Source organism: Dioscorea cayenensis, chromosome 18 (assembly GCF_009730915.1).
Source record: "Dioscorea cayenensis subsp. rotundata cultivar TDr96_F1 chromosome 18, TDr96_F1_v2_PseudoChromosome.rev07_lg8_w22 25.fasta, whole genome shotgun sequence".
Lineage (NCBI taxonomy): Eukaryota > Viridiplantae > Streptophyta > Magnoliopsida > Dioscoreales > Dioscoreaceae > Dioscorea > Dioscorea cayenensis.
Genome location: NC_052488.1, coordinates 16,931,103 through 16,942,615, shown reverse-complemented (window position 1 = coordinate 16,942,615; position 11,513 = coordinate 16,931,103). Strand labels below are relative to the sequence as shown.

Genomic DNA, 11,513 nt, shown 5'->3' with positions numbered 1-11,513 from the left:
CGCAACCTCACCGCGTCATTGCACAATCTAGATAATCAAGTATGGCAAATTATGAAGTCATTATCTGAGAGACCTCAAGGGAGCTTGCCTAGTAACACTGAAACTAATTTGAGAGAACATGTGAAGGCAATCACTTTAAGAAGTGGTCATGAGGTAGAGGGTAGGCTTCCAAATGAGAAGGCCAATGTTGAAGCACCTGAGGTCGTGGTGGTTAAGGAGATAGCAAATAAGGAGAAAGAGGTGGCAACCCCACCTTTCAAGCCAAAAATCACTTATCGTTCAATGTTGAAGAACGACCATAATGATGAACAATACAAGAAGTTCTTGGATCTATTCAAGGCGTTGTCCAAATGCCTCGGTATGCAAAGTTTTTGAAGGATCTTTTGACCAACAACATGAAGTTGGAGGAGAGTGCATCAGTGATCTTAGATGCCTCGGAAGAAAAACCCCGGAAGCTTTATTATTCTGTGCAACATTGGTAATATGGGTAAAGAGATGACACTGGTAGATTCAGGGGCTAGTATCAACATCATACTGTACTCATTCTTTCAGAAGATAGGCTTGGAAGAGCCTAGGCCCACTCGGATGACACTTCAATTGGCGGACCGAACGATTAGGTATTCGAGGGGTATAATTGAAGATGTGTTTGTGAAGGTTGATAAGTATATATTTCCTGTGGACTTTGTAGTGTTGGATGTCGACGAGGATGTAGATGTTCCTTTGATACTTGAGAGGCCATTCTTGCGTACTTCCAAGGCACTTATTGATAAGTGCTTGTGTATTAGTAATACAAAGTATTCTTTTCTTATGATGAGCATTTCTTTTCTCAAATTTTATCTCTAAATCATGTGTTTTTGTGTTCTTTTGTGCACGAAGGGTTGTGGAGCCAAATGCAAAGGAAGGAAGCCAAAGTAGATTGTGATTGCACTTTGTTGATAGAATCTTGGAGTGAACAAATGTAAAGACACAAGTTGTGCTCAAAGATACGTGAATTCTGACGTGTTCCATGCGCTCAAGCAATTACATGGTTTGGAGGGGCACAAAGGCAGTCACATTTGCGTATTCTGACGTGTGCTGTGCTAGCAAGATCTTTATCAATACTATCCCCTATTGAAGAAGTGACGCGATCTCCGGCATAGACGTGTGCCCGTTTATGTTGCCTCGATGAAAAGTGCGGATTTGGGAGTGTTTTTTTGGCGGAGTACTGTAGCAGGTTACTGTAGCAAATCTCTGTTATAATTTACTATAGCAGTTATTGTTCATAGGCGGTAGAAAATCAGATTCCTACAGATTCATACGGCCGTGTGGAAATTCCACACGCCTGTGTGGATTCCCAATTCCAGCCCTATATAAAGCCGCGATTCAGCCCGATTTAAGGATCCTTTTCTCCATTTTTTTCCATCTTTTCCCCAACTTTAGAGAAGCTTGCGGCTAGGGTTTAGAGAGGCTTTGGCAAGGTTTTTGGAGTGGTTCTACAGCCATCGACACCACGTTCCTTTGGAAGAGAGTTATTGGGGGAACTTTCATTGGCACCGATCCTCCGAGGTGTGCCCCATTCTTGACAAGAGAACCTTAGAAGATGACGAGTTTACTCCACAAGACCATCGACAAGGGTTTTACTTATGGATTGCATGTTTTTACTTTTAATTTTATTATTGATTGTATCTTGCTCCATAGAGAGCTAAACCCCAAGTGGGTACTAGGACTTGTAAACCCTAGGCTGTTGTTGTTTCATTGATCTTTTATTATGCTTTCCTTTATTGATGTATTTAATTGAGTTCCAATCTTTAATTCTTGTTGAATGATTTCTCCCTTAGAGTGACACTAGGGTTGAGTGTCTACATTGGTAGTCCTTATGAGTGAGTGACACACCATGAGGGCTAGACAAAGCAAGATTGGAGTGGGTCGAGAGGATGAGTCGAGAGGTAGCTGAGCGTCCCCTTTCCCCTTCATTGTGATTAATCCTATCTCCGTATTCCAAGAGTTCTTTGTGATCACAATAGAGTGAAGTGCTAAGAGAAGAACTCCGCTGGAGCTTAGTTGCGTGAGCAATGGAGTGAAGCATTGAAGTAATCCTTAGTGATGGGGCTTAATTGTGACTAGGGGTCTTTAGAGTGGACTAAAGGGTTAGACCTATATTGGGGAATAGGGTATATCACTTGGAATCCCTAGAGGTTCTTGCTACTGTATATAGTGTGAGGTGTTGAGACTGATTGATTTCTCCACCGGGTCATAGTGTAGACTTAGTCACGGTTGACCATAGGTTTGGGACTGTGTATTTTATTAGGATATCCATGACTCATTAAGCATCAGTTAGGAGACATAATAGTTGGTCTTGAACTTGAAACAATAATCCTACGGGGAGCAATGTCTGAGTGCCCCACTTTCTATCGATTGCCTTTCCTCTCATTTTATTGCACCTCTCTTTCTTATTTTCTTTAGTTCTTTTAATATTGATTTTGTTCACACCACTATAGATTCATTTTCACTTTAGGTAAATAGCAATCTTTGTGTTTCTGATTACTATTCCCTGTAGATTTGACTACCCATTCACTGGGTTATTATTACTTCAACAAAACCGTGCACTTGCGGGTCACATGCAAGGGGTGTGTCAAGTTTTTGGCACCGTTACTGGGGAATAGGCGTTTTAGAAACACTTTGCACTATGCTATTTTAGCTATTCATCATTTACTCTATTTTACACTTTCCTATTCTATCATTGTTCTGCTTTGTCTTTCTTTCTTTGGTTGCAGCTCTAGGTTTTGACCCAAGGGAACCCTTTGACATTGGTTGAAGGAGATCCTGAGCTTGAATGAACACTTTATAGAAGGGGCAAAGAACTTGTGCAAGAACAGAATCATTTAGCAAAAATAGAGGGTGAAGGATTTGAAAACATGGCTGAACAAGAGGGTTAACGAAGAACTCTTTCAGATTTTGTTAGACCTACTATTCGTGGGACACAATCGAGCATTGTGAGGCCACCGGTAGCAGCCCAAAATTTTGAGTTGAAGCCAGCCTTTATTCAGATGGTTCAACAGTCCGCACAATTTAATGGGTTAGTCGATGAAGACCCGAACAATCATATTGAGAACTTTCTTGAAGTGTGCGACATGTTGAAGATCAATGGGGTTTCTGATGATGTAATTTGCTTGAGGGTTTTCCCATTCTCTTCGATACGAAGGGCCAAATAGTGGCTCCATTCATTGCCAAGAGCTTCCATCACAACATGAAACGAAATGGTAGAAGCTTTCCTTGCAAGGTACTTCCCTCCTGGAAAATCGGCAAAGCTTCACAATGAGATATCTTTATTTGTTCAGATGGAGCTCGAAACTTTGTTTGAGACTTGGGAACGATTGAAGGACCTTTTGCGGAAGTGTCCACAACATGGGTTACTCGAGTGGATGATCATTAATACATGTTATAACGGGTTGAGCTCAAGTAACAAATAACTTCTAGATACCGCTGCAAGAGGTACAATGGGGAACAAGACCCCCGAAGAAATCGGTAATTGATTGAAGAAATGGGTTTGAATAAATACCAATAGAATGCAAGAGAAAGGAAGAATGTGGCCGAACTCCATGAAATTGATGCGGTTACATCCTTGGTAGCCTTAGTAGAGGCATTGAGGAAGAAATTGGATACATTGATTTCACCAAGGATAGCCACAATCACAAGTTGTGATGGTTGTGGGGGTACACATATGCCATCCGATTGTCCTATTCAATTTCTTCTTCAGCCCCAACTGAACAAGTAGACTTTGTGGGCAATTCGGGAAGAGGACAAGGCAATCCTTATAGCAACACCTATAACAAAGGGTGGAGAAGCCATCCCAACTTTTCTTGGAATAACCATGGGCAACAAAAGGCTATTGCACCACCCGGTTTTCAACAACAATAAGCCCCAAACATGGAGAACCGAGTTTTAGGCTTGGAAACCCGGATGACTGATTTAGAGAAAGCTTTGACGAGATTCGTCTAGTCATCGGACACAAGGTTTCAATCGGTTTAAGCTATACATCACAATCACACCATGTCATTGCACAATCTAGAAAATCAAGCGGGGCAAATTGCGAAGTCTCTATCGAAGAGACCACAAGGAAGCTTCCTGGCAATACCGAAACCAATCCGAGAGAACATGTGAAGGTGATCACTTTGAGAAGTGGTCATGAGGTTGAGGGTTGGCTTCCAAGTGATAAAACCAATGTTGAAGCACCCAAGATTGTGGGGGTTGAGGAGAGAGCAAACAAGGAGAAAAAGGTGGCAACCCCACCTTACAAGCCAAGAATTCCTTATCCTTCAAGGTTGAAGAATGACAAAAATGATGAACAATACAAGAAGTTCCTAGGTCTATTCAAGCAATTGCACATCATCATTCTTTTTGTGGAGGCGTTATCTCAAATACCTCGGTATGCAAAATTTTTGAAGGATCTTTTAGCCAACAAGAGGAAGTTGGAGAAGAGTGCATCGGTGATTATTGATGCCGCTTGTTCGGCAGTGTTGCAAAAGAATATGCTGAATGATAAGTGCTTGTGCGATAAGAATACGAAGTGTTCTTTCCTTGTATTGAGCATTATTTTTCTTGGGTTTTAATGCTAATATGTGTGCATTTATGTTACTTTCATGCAGGTAGGGTTATGAGACCGATAATGAGAGAAAGAAGCCAATGTGGGTCATAATGCACCAATTTGGAGGAAATCTTGTTAATGTTCAAACGTGAAGACATAGGTCGGGTTCGAGATGCGGGAATGTGTGCCAACCTCCTCGTATTCGAGTTAGCACAACTATTTGGAGGGGCATAAGGGCAGTCACATTCAAGCATTCCGACTTGTGCATATAGAACATGATCTCTACCAACATGTCCATTATTGAAGAAGCAAAGCAAGCCACGACGTAAACGTGTGCCCGTTTGTGTTACCTCGATGAAAGCATGGATTTTGGAGTATTTCAGACAGGTACTGTAGCAAAAATTGTAGGAAAAATACTGCATCAGCACTGTTCACTGCTGGCTGAGGAAACAAGAAAACAGAGAATCCACACGGGCGTGTGAAAATTACACACACCCGTGTGAAAAATCTACAGGGGCGCTCACACGGGTGTGTGGATTCCCGATTCCAGCTATTTAAAAGCCGATTTCAGCATTCTTTTCTCAATCTTTTTCCCAACTTGAGAGAGGATAGCGGCTAGGGTTTTCAGAGGTATTGGGTAGGGCTTTGGAGACGTTGTATGGCTCTGACATCGTTCGCCGTTTTGAAGAAGGTTAGTGGGAGAGCTTTCATCGGTACCGATCCGGAGAGGTGTATCTTAGGCCGGACAAACAGACCATTGCTACGAGTAAAGGACTCTCCACAAGACCATCGCCATGACTGACTAGGTGGTTTTCTATGGATGCTTTGTTTTTACATTTGATTTCATTGATTGTATCTAGCTCCATGGAGAGCTAAACTCCTAGTGGGTACTTGGGTATTTGTGAATCTTAGGATGTATTCGCTTCATTGAATCTCTTTATTATGCTTTCAATTAATTGATTTTTATTGTGAGTTCCAATCTTGTGTGCTTAATTGTATGAATACTTCCCTAGAGTGATAGTAGGGTTGAGAGTTCTTGTTGGTAACTCTTGTGAGTGAGTGACAGACCATGAGAGTTAGACAAAGCTAGATTGGAGAGGGTTGAGAGGGTGAGTCAAGAGGTAGTAGAGCGTCCCCTTTCCCCTCCGGTGTGATCTATCCTACCTCCACGTTCCAAGAGTTCTTTGCGTCCATAGTAGAGTGAATGGGCTAAGGGATGACCTTCCGCTTGGGCTTAGTTAGGAGTGCAATGGAGTGAAGCGTTGAGGTGATTTTAGCACCTAGTGCTTAATTGTGGCTAGGGATCTTCCACCTGGACCAAAGGGTTAGGTATATACATAGGAATAGGGTTTATCACTTGGAATCCTTAGAGCTCATTGCAATTCTATGCGAGTGCGAGGTTGAGAGGTTAGTTAATCTCTCCATCGGGACATGTATAGAGTTAGGCATGGTTGACCTTAGATATAGGATCATGTAATTAAGGATTTTCATGACTCATTGTTGCATCAATTAGGAAGTATAATGGAGGGTTCTTGTACTTGAAAAGACTGTCCTAGGCGGATCAATATCCGGGTACTCTATCTTTGCCGATTGCATTACCTTCTCCTTTACTTGTGCTCTCTATCTTGTTGCTTTTATTTTTATTATTTCATATTTTGTCACACTGATACCCACTCATCTGGGATTATTACTTCGACACCTGTGCACTTGCGGTTTACATGCATATACAGACGTGTCAAGTTTTTGTCGCGGTTCCCGGGGAGTAGGCGTTTAGAGATACTTTGGACTTTGTTTTCTTAGCTATTCATTCATTCTATTTTATATCTTCTTTTCTATCATCGTTCTGATTTTGTTTTCTTTTTTTTCATGCAGCACCAGGTTATGACCCGCGGGAACTCCTCAATATTGATTGAAAGAGATCCCGATCTCGAACGTACACTTAGAAGAAAAGGGAAAGAACCTGTGCAAGAACAGTCTATTCTAGCTGATTTGGAAGTAGAAGAATCTAAAAACATGGCAGAACATAATGGGCAGCAGCGGACATTATCCGATTATGCTAGACCTTGAGTATTGGGGACACAATCGAGCATTGTGCGTCCCCCGATTACAGTTCAGAACTTCGAGTTTAAGCCGGCATTCGTCCACATGTTGCAGCAATCCGCACAGTTTAATGGGTTGACCGATGAGGATCCAAACAGTCATATCGAGAACTTTCTCGAGGTGTGTGATATGCTGAAGATAAATGGGGTAACGGATGATGTCATCAAGTTGAGAGCCTTCACATTTTCCTTGAAAGGGAAAGCGAAGTAGTGGCTACACTCATTACCTAGAGCATCAATTACCAAATGGGAGGAGATGGTAGAAGCTTTTCTTGGCCTTTATTTCCATCCCGGAAAATCTACAAAGCTCAAGAATGAGATCTCATCCTTTGTACAATTGGAATTGGGGTCTCTATTTGAGACGTGGGAAAGGTTCAAGGAGCTCCTGAGAAAGTGCCCGCAACATAGATTCCCGGAGTAGATGATTGTTCAGACCTTTTTACAACGGTCTGAATCCAGTACAAGGCAACTATTGGATGTGGCAGCAGGAGGTACCTTAGGTAGCAAGACCCCCGGTGAGGCCCGTCAATTAATTGAAGAAATGGGGTTAAACAACTACCAATGGAATACCAGGGAGAAGAAAAAAGTGGCTGGTCTCCATGAGATAGATGCAGTGACTTTGTTGGCAGATCAAGTGGAATCATTGAGTAAGAAGTTAGATATTCTAACTTCGAACAGAGTAGAGGCCATGATTACTTGCACCGGGTGTGATGGAGGACATGCGTCCTCCAATTGCTCGATATTTATTGGTGATGCATCTTCGGTTGAGAACGTCGATTTTGTGGGTAATGGCATGAGGAATCAAGGAAATCCATACAACAATACCTATAATCCAGGTTGGAAGAGTCATCCCAATTTCTTGTGGAGCAACCAAGGTCCACAAAAGGCCATAGGGCCACCGGATTTCCAATAACAGCAAGCCCCAAACATGGAAAATAGAGTTTCATGTTTGGAAACCCCCAATGAACGATTTGGAGAAGGCCTTAACTAGGTTTGTGCAATCGTCAGATACAAGATTTTAATCAGTTGAGGCTACACTTCGCAACCATACCGCCTCTTTGCATAATCTTGAAAATCAAGTGGGGCAGATTGCGAAGTCTCTATCGGAAAGGCCACATGGAATCTTACCGAGTAATACCGAGACCAACCCTAGAGAGCATGTTTAGGTGATAACTTTGAGAAGTGGTCATGATTTTGAGGGTAAGTTTCTGAGTGAGAAGCCAATTGAACACGTACCCGATGTTATAGAGGTTGACAAAGGAGCAAGCATAGAGAAGGAGGTGGCAACCCCATCTTTAAAGCCAAGAATCCCTTATCCCTCTAGATTGAAGAATGACCAAGGGGATGAATAGTACAAGAAGTTCCTGAGTTTGTTCAAACAACTCCAGATTAATATTCCTTCTGTTGAGGCATTGGCCCAAATGCTTAAGTATGCAAAATTCTTGAAAGACTTGTTGACCAACAAGAGGAAGTTAGAGGAGAGTACTTTAGTGGTTTTAGATGCATCTTGCTCGGAGCTTTTGCAAAAGAACATGCCGAACAAGAAGAAAGACCAGGGAAGCTTCATCATTGCGTGTAATATTGGTAATCTAGGTGAAGAAATGGCATTGGCGGGCTCAGGGGCCAGTATCAACGTCATTCCATACACCTTCTTTCAAAAGCTAGGCTTGGGCGAGCCTAGGCCCACTCGAATGACTTTGCAATTGGCGGATCGAACGGTGAGACATACGAGGGGCATCATCAGAGACATGCTTGTCAAGGTGGACAAGTACATTTTTCCGGTCGACTTCATAGTGCTAGATGTCGATGAGGATGCGGATGTACTCTTGATACTTGGGAGGCCGTTCTTGTGGACTTCCAAGGCATTGATTTACATGGACGACAGAGAGCTAACTTTAAGAGTTGGAGATGATGAGCTCACATACCGCCTTACTGAAGCCATGCGGCATTCTCTTGATTTCGATGATACTTTATATTTTCTAGACGCTACTGATGAGATTGTTGATGAGTACATGCAGAAAATGTTCAATCCGGATCCATACAAAGGCTTGTTCTACCAAGAGGAGGACAATGAAGAAGTAATGATGCTTGGTTTGACGAAAGAAGTACCATCTACCCCGTGGATCGTGAAGAAGGTGCTCCGGAAATTGAAGAGGGCTAGGAGACGCCAGCGGAAATGCTCCAACGCAGTTGGAGACGCGCGTGAACCGAAGAAGTTGGATGAACCATTGCTAGGTGGTCCCAAGCCTGATACTTCCCCCTCTACCTTCAAGAGACTTTGCTCATCATGTTTCCAAGCCATGGGTAAGAGGTCAACCTTCATCTATGAGCCCCCGTGAGGTAAGATAAGGTACGTCAAGCTTAGTGACGTTAAATAAGCGCTTCTTGGGAGGTAACCCAAGTGTTTACTGTTTTCATAGTTTAGTAGTTTAATGTGTGCATGAATAAAGTGTTGAGTGTTGGTGTCTTGATTTTTTTTATATTTCTGCTGTGATCTTATTATTGGTTTTCAAGTTCATCGTGTGTTTTCATATGATTTTGGAGAGGTTTTGGTCGTCTGAGCTAATTCTCATGTTTTCACTGGTATAAATTGCATATTGGGGCAGGCTCTGAGTGTGTAAACATGTTCAGAAATTTTCTACAGAGCCTATAGAGTTTTATAAGGCATCCAGAGAAACACACGCCCGTGGTTTTGTATTGTGAGCTCATCCAGGGAAGGCACAGGGGCATGGACTCGCCCCTGTGACTAACCATGCGATTCTCGCACGCCCATGGGAAATTTCCATACGGGTGTGTGAATTCCCACAGAGATTGACAAATTATCCTGAAAGCACATAGGGGCGTAGACTCGCCTTGTGGGCGACCTTGTGAAAGTCGCACAGGCATGGGTAATTTTCACACGCCCATGCGAATCTCTGCAGAGGAGGTCTTTTCACCCTGAGAAGTAATAAAGGCGTGCACTTGCCCCTGTGAGTTGGGTTGTGAATGCACACGCCCGTGCGGAATTTCCACACGGGCATGCGGAACAGTTAGCAATTTTTGTCTGATGTCTAGAGCAGCCACAGGAGTGTGCGGCTGCCCTTGTGGGTCGAGCGCATGGGCGTGGGTATTTGTCACACGCCCGTGTATTTGCATTCAGAGGTAGTAAGTGTTTTCCCGAGAGCACACAGGGGCGTGCACTTGCCCCTATGAAGCTTCCCTGTGGAGGCGCATGGGCGTGGGTAATTTCCACACGCCCGTGTGGATGTACAGAACTCCAAGAGGCGCGAGTCCTTTTAAAAGGATTGTCATTTCTCTTCACCCTAATATTCTCAAGTTGTTTGAGAGCACTCCTACATTGTTTCCCGACCTCATATCGCCATTTTGGGATGATTTTGCTTGGTTTTCTGGCCGTTTTCAAAGCTTTCTCATCTCAACTCGAGGGTAAGCCCTATCTTTGATTTCCTTCGCAAATTCATGATTTTCATCGATGAACTAGTCAATAATGCTTCGTTTCTTCAATTATAATGATTATTTATATTTAGAACGAAGTAAATGCGGTGTAATGCTGCAATTGTGGAGTTTGAAGCGTGGCCGTGCGTTTGTTCACGGCCCGTGGATGTACACGGGCGTGCGAAAATTCCGCACGACCGTGTGGATTTTTGTAGCTATGTTTAATTAACTTGTTTGATCGATTCTCTTACAATTTTGCAGACTATGGTACCCAGGTCAAAGAAGCAAGCCGATAAGCGACCGCGAGAGTCGTCTCCTGAGTCCGAGAGCATGAGATTCACTATCCTCGAGCATCAGGTTCATTTTGAGCGTCTGTTGAGACTTCGGTTCGGATAGACTCGGTTCTTGGACACGAGTATATTGAGAGATTTGCAGTAGGGGGATAGTTCACTGATGAGGTCGAGGATCTCGTTTCAGTGGGTAGTTGGAGGCAGTTATTGTCGATTAGAGAGCCAGCCATCCGGGAGCTTACACTGGAGGTTCTGTCATCATTCGAGTTTGACAAATCCTATGCAAGATTCAACCACCTCGGCGTAGTTCAGTTTAGAGCACTTGGACTTCATTATAGTTTGAGTATCACTCAGTTTTCAGTTCGTCTCGGCTTATACGAGGAGGTATTTACTGACACTGAGGAGTACTCTCAGTTACCAAAAGATTATCCTGGAGCGCTGACCCTACAGAGAGCTTACGGAGCATTATGCGGTCATGGCCAGTATGAGCTGGGGGTGTCCAAGGCCACATGAATTTCCCGACCTACGTATCAATATCTACATGCCATCATAAGCAGGTCGGTGAATGGCCGTAGTGATAGCACTGGCGTTCTGAGCCGGCAGGAGCTTCTGTACTTATATTCGATGATGCAGCGCATACCGATCCATCTAGGGCACATCGTCGCTGAGTACATTCGACATCAGGGCCAGTATGCCAGATTGGGAGCGATCTTCTCGTGTCCATACATTATAAGATTAGCTCTAGGTATGGATCTTTTAGGTGCGATTCATGGGGCCGAGAAGATGAGTATACCTGCGCCCCTGAGCCTGGAGACGATGAGATTGATGGGCATGGTTCGTAGGGTTCGGACTGGGGTTTATGCTCTGGTTCGCCCCAGAGATAGCAGAGGAGGAGGATGATGATGCCGAGGCTTCCCAGCCTGACCCCGAGCCTCAGTCAGCACCTATGGAGACAGAGGCACCTCTAGTGACAGAGGACCCATCCCCCGTGCGCATGTTTTCACCATCTTGAGCCCAGTATCGCTTTGAGAGGCTCGAGAACGCTGTGGGGGTGATACAGACAGAGGTAGCGGAGGCCCGAGCAGAGATTGCCGATATTAGGGCTGCACAGGCCGCACAGTATACGGA

At 43.8% G+C, this 11,513-nt stretch overlaps 2 non-coding genes across 2 annotated transcripts; both read right to left on the bottom strand.

Annotated features, from left to right (window-relative positions):
- Positions 1-3,285: 3,285 nt before the first annotated feature.
- LOC120283117 lies at positions 3,286-3,391 on the bottom strand. The gene has a single exon (XR_005543118.1). It is a non-coding gene; the product is annotated as a small nucleolar RNA R71 (small nucleolar RNA).
- A 3,576-nt stretch (positions 3,392-6,967) lies between these two features.
- On the bottom strand, positions 6,968-7,074 carry LOC120283074. The gene has a single exon (XR_005543076.1). It is a non-coding gene; the product is annotated as a small nucleolar RNA R71 (small nucleolar RNA).
- Positions 7,075-11,513: the final 4,439 nt, after the last annotated feature.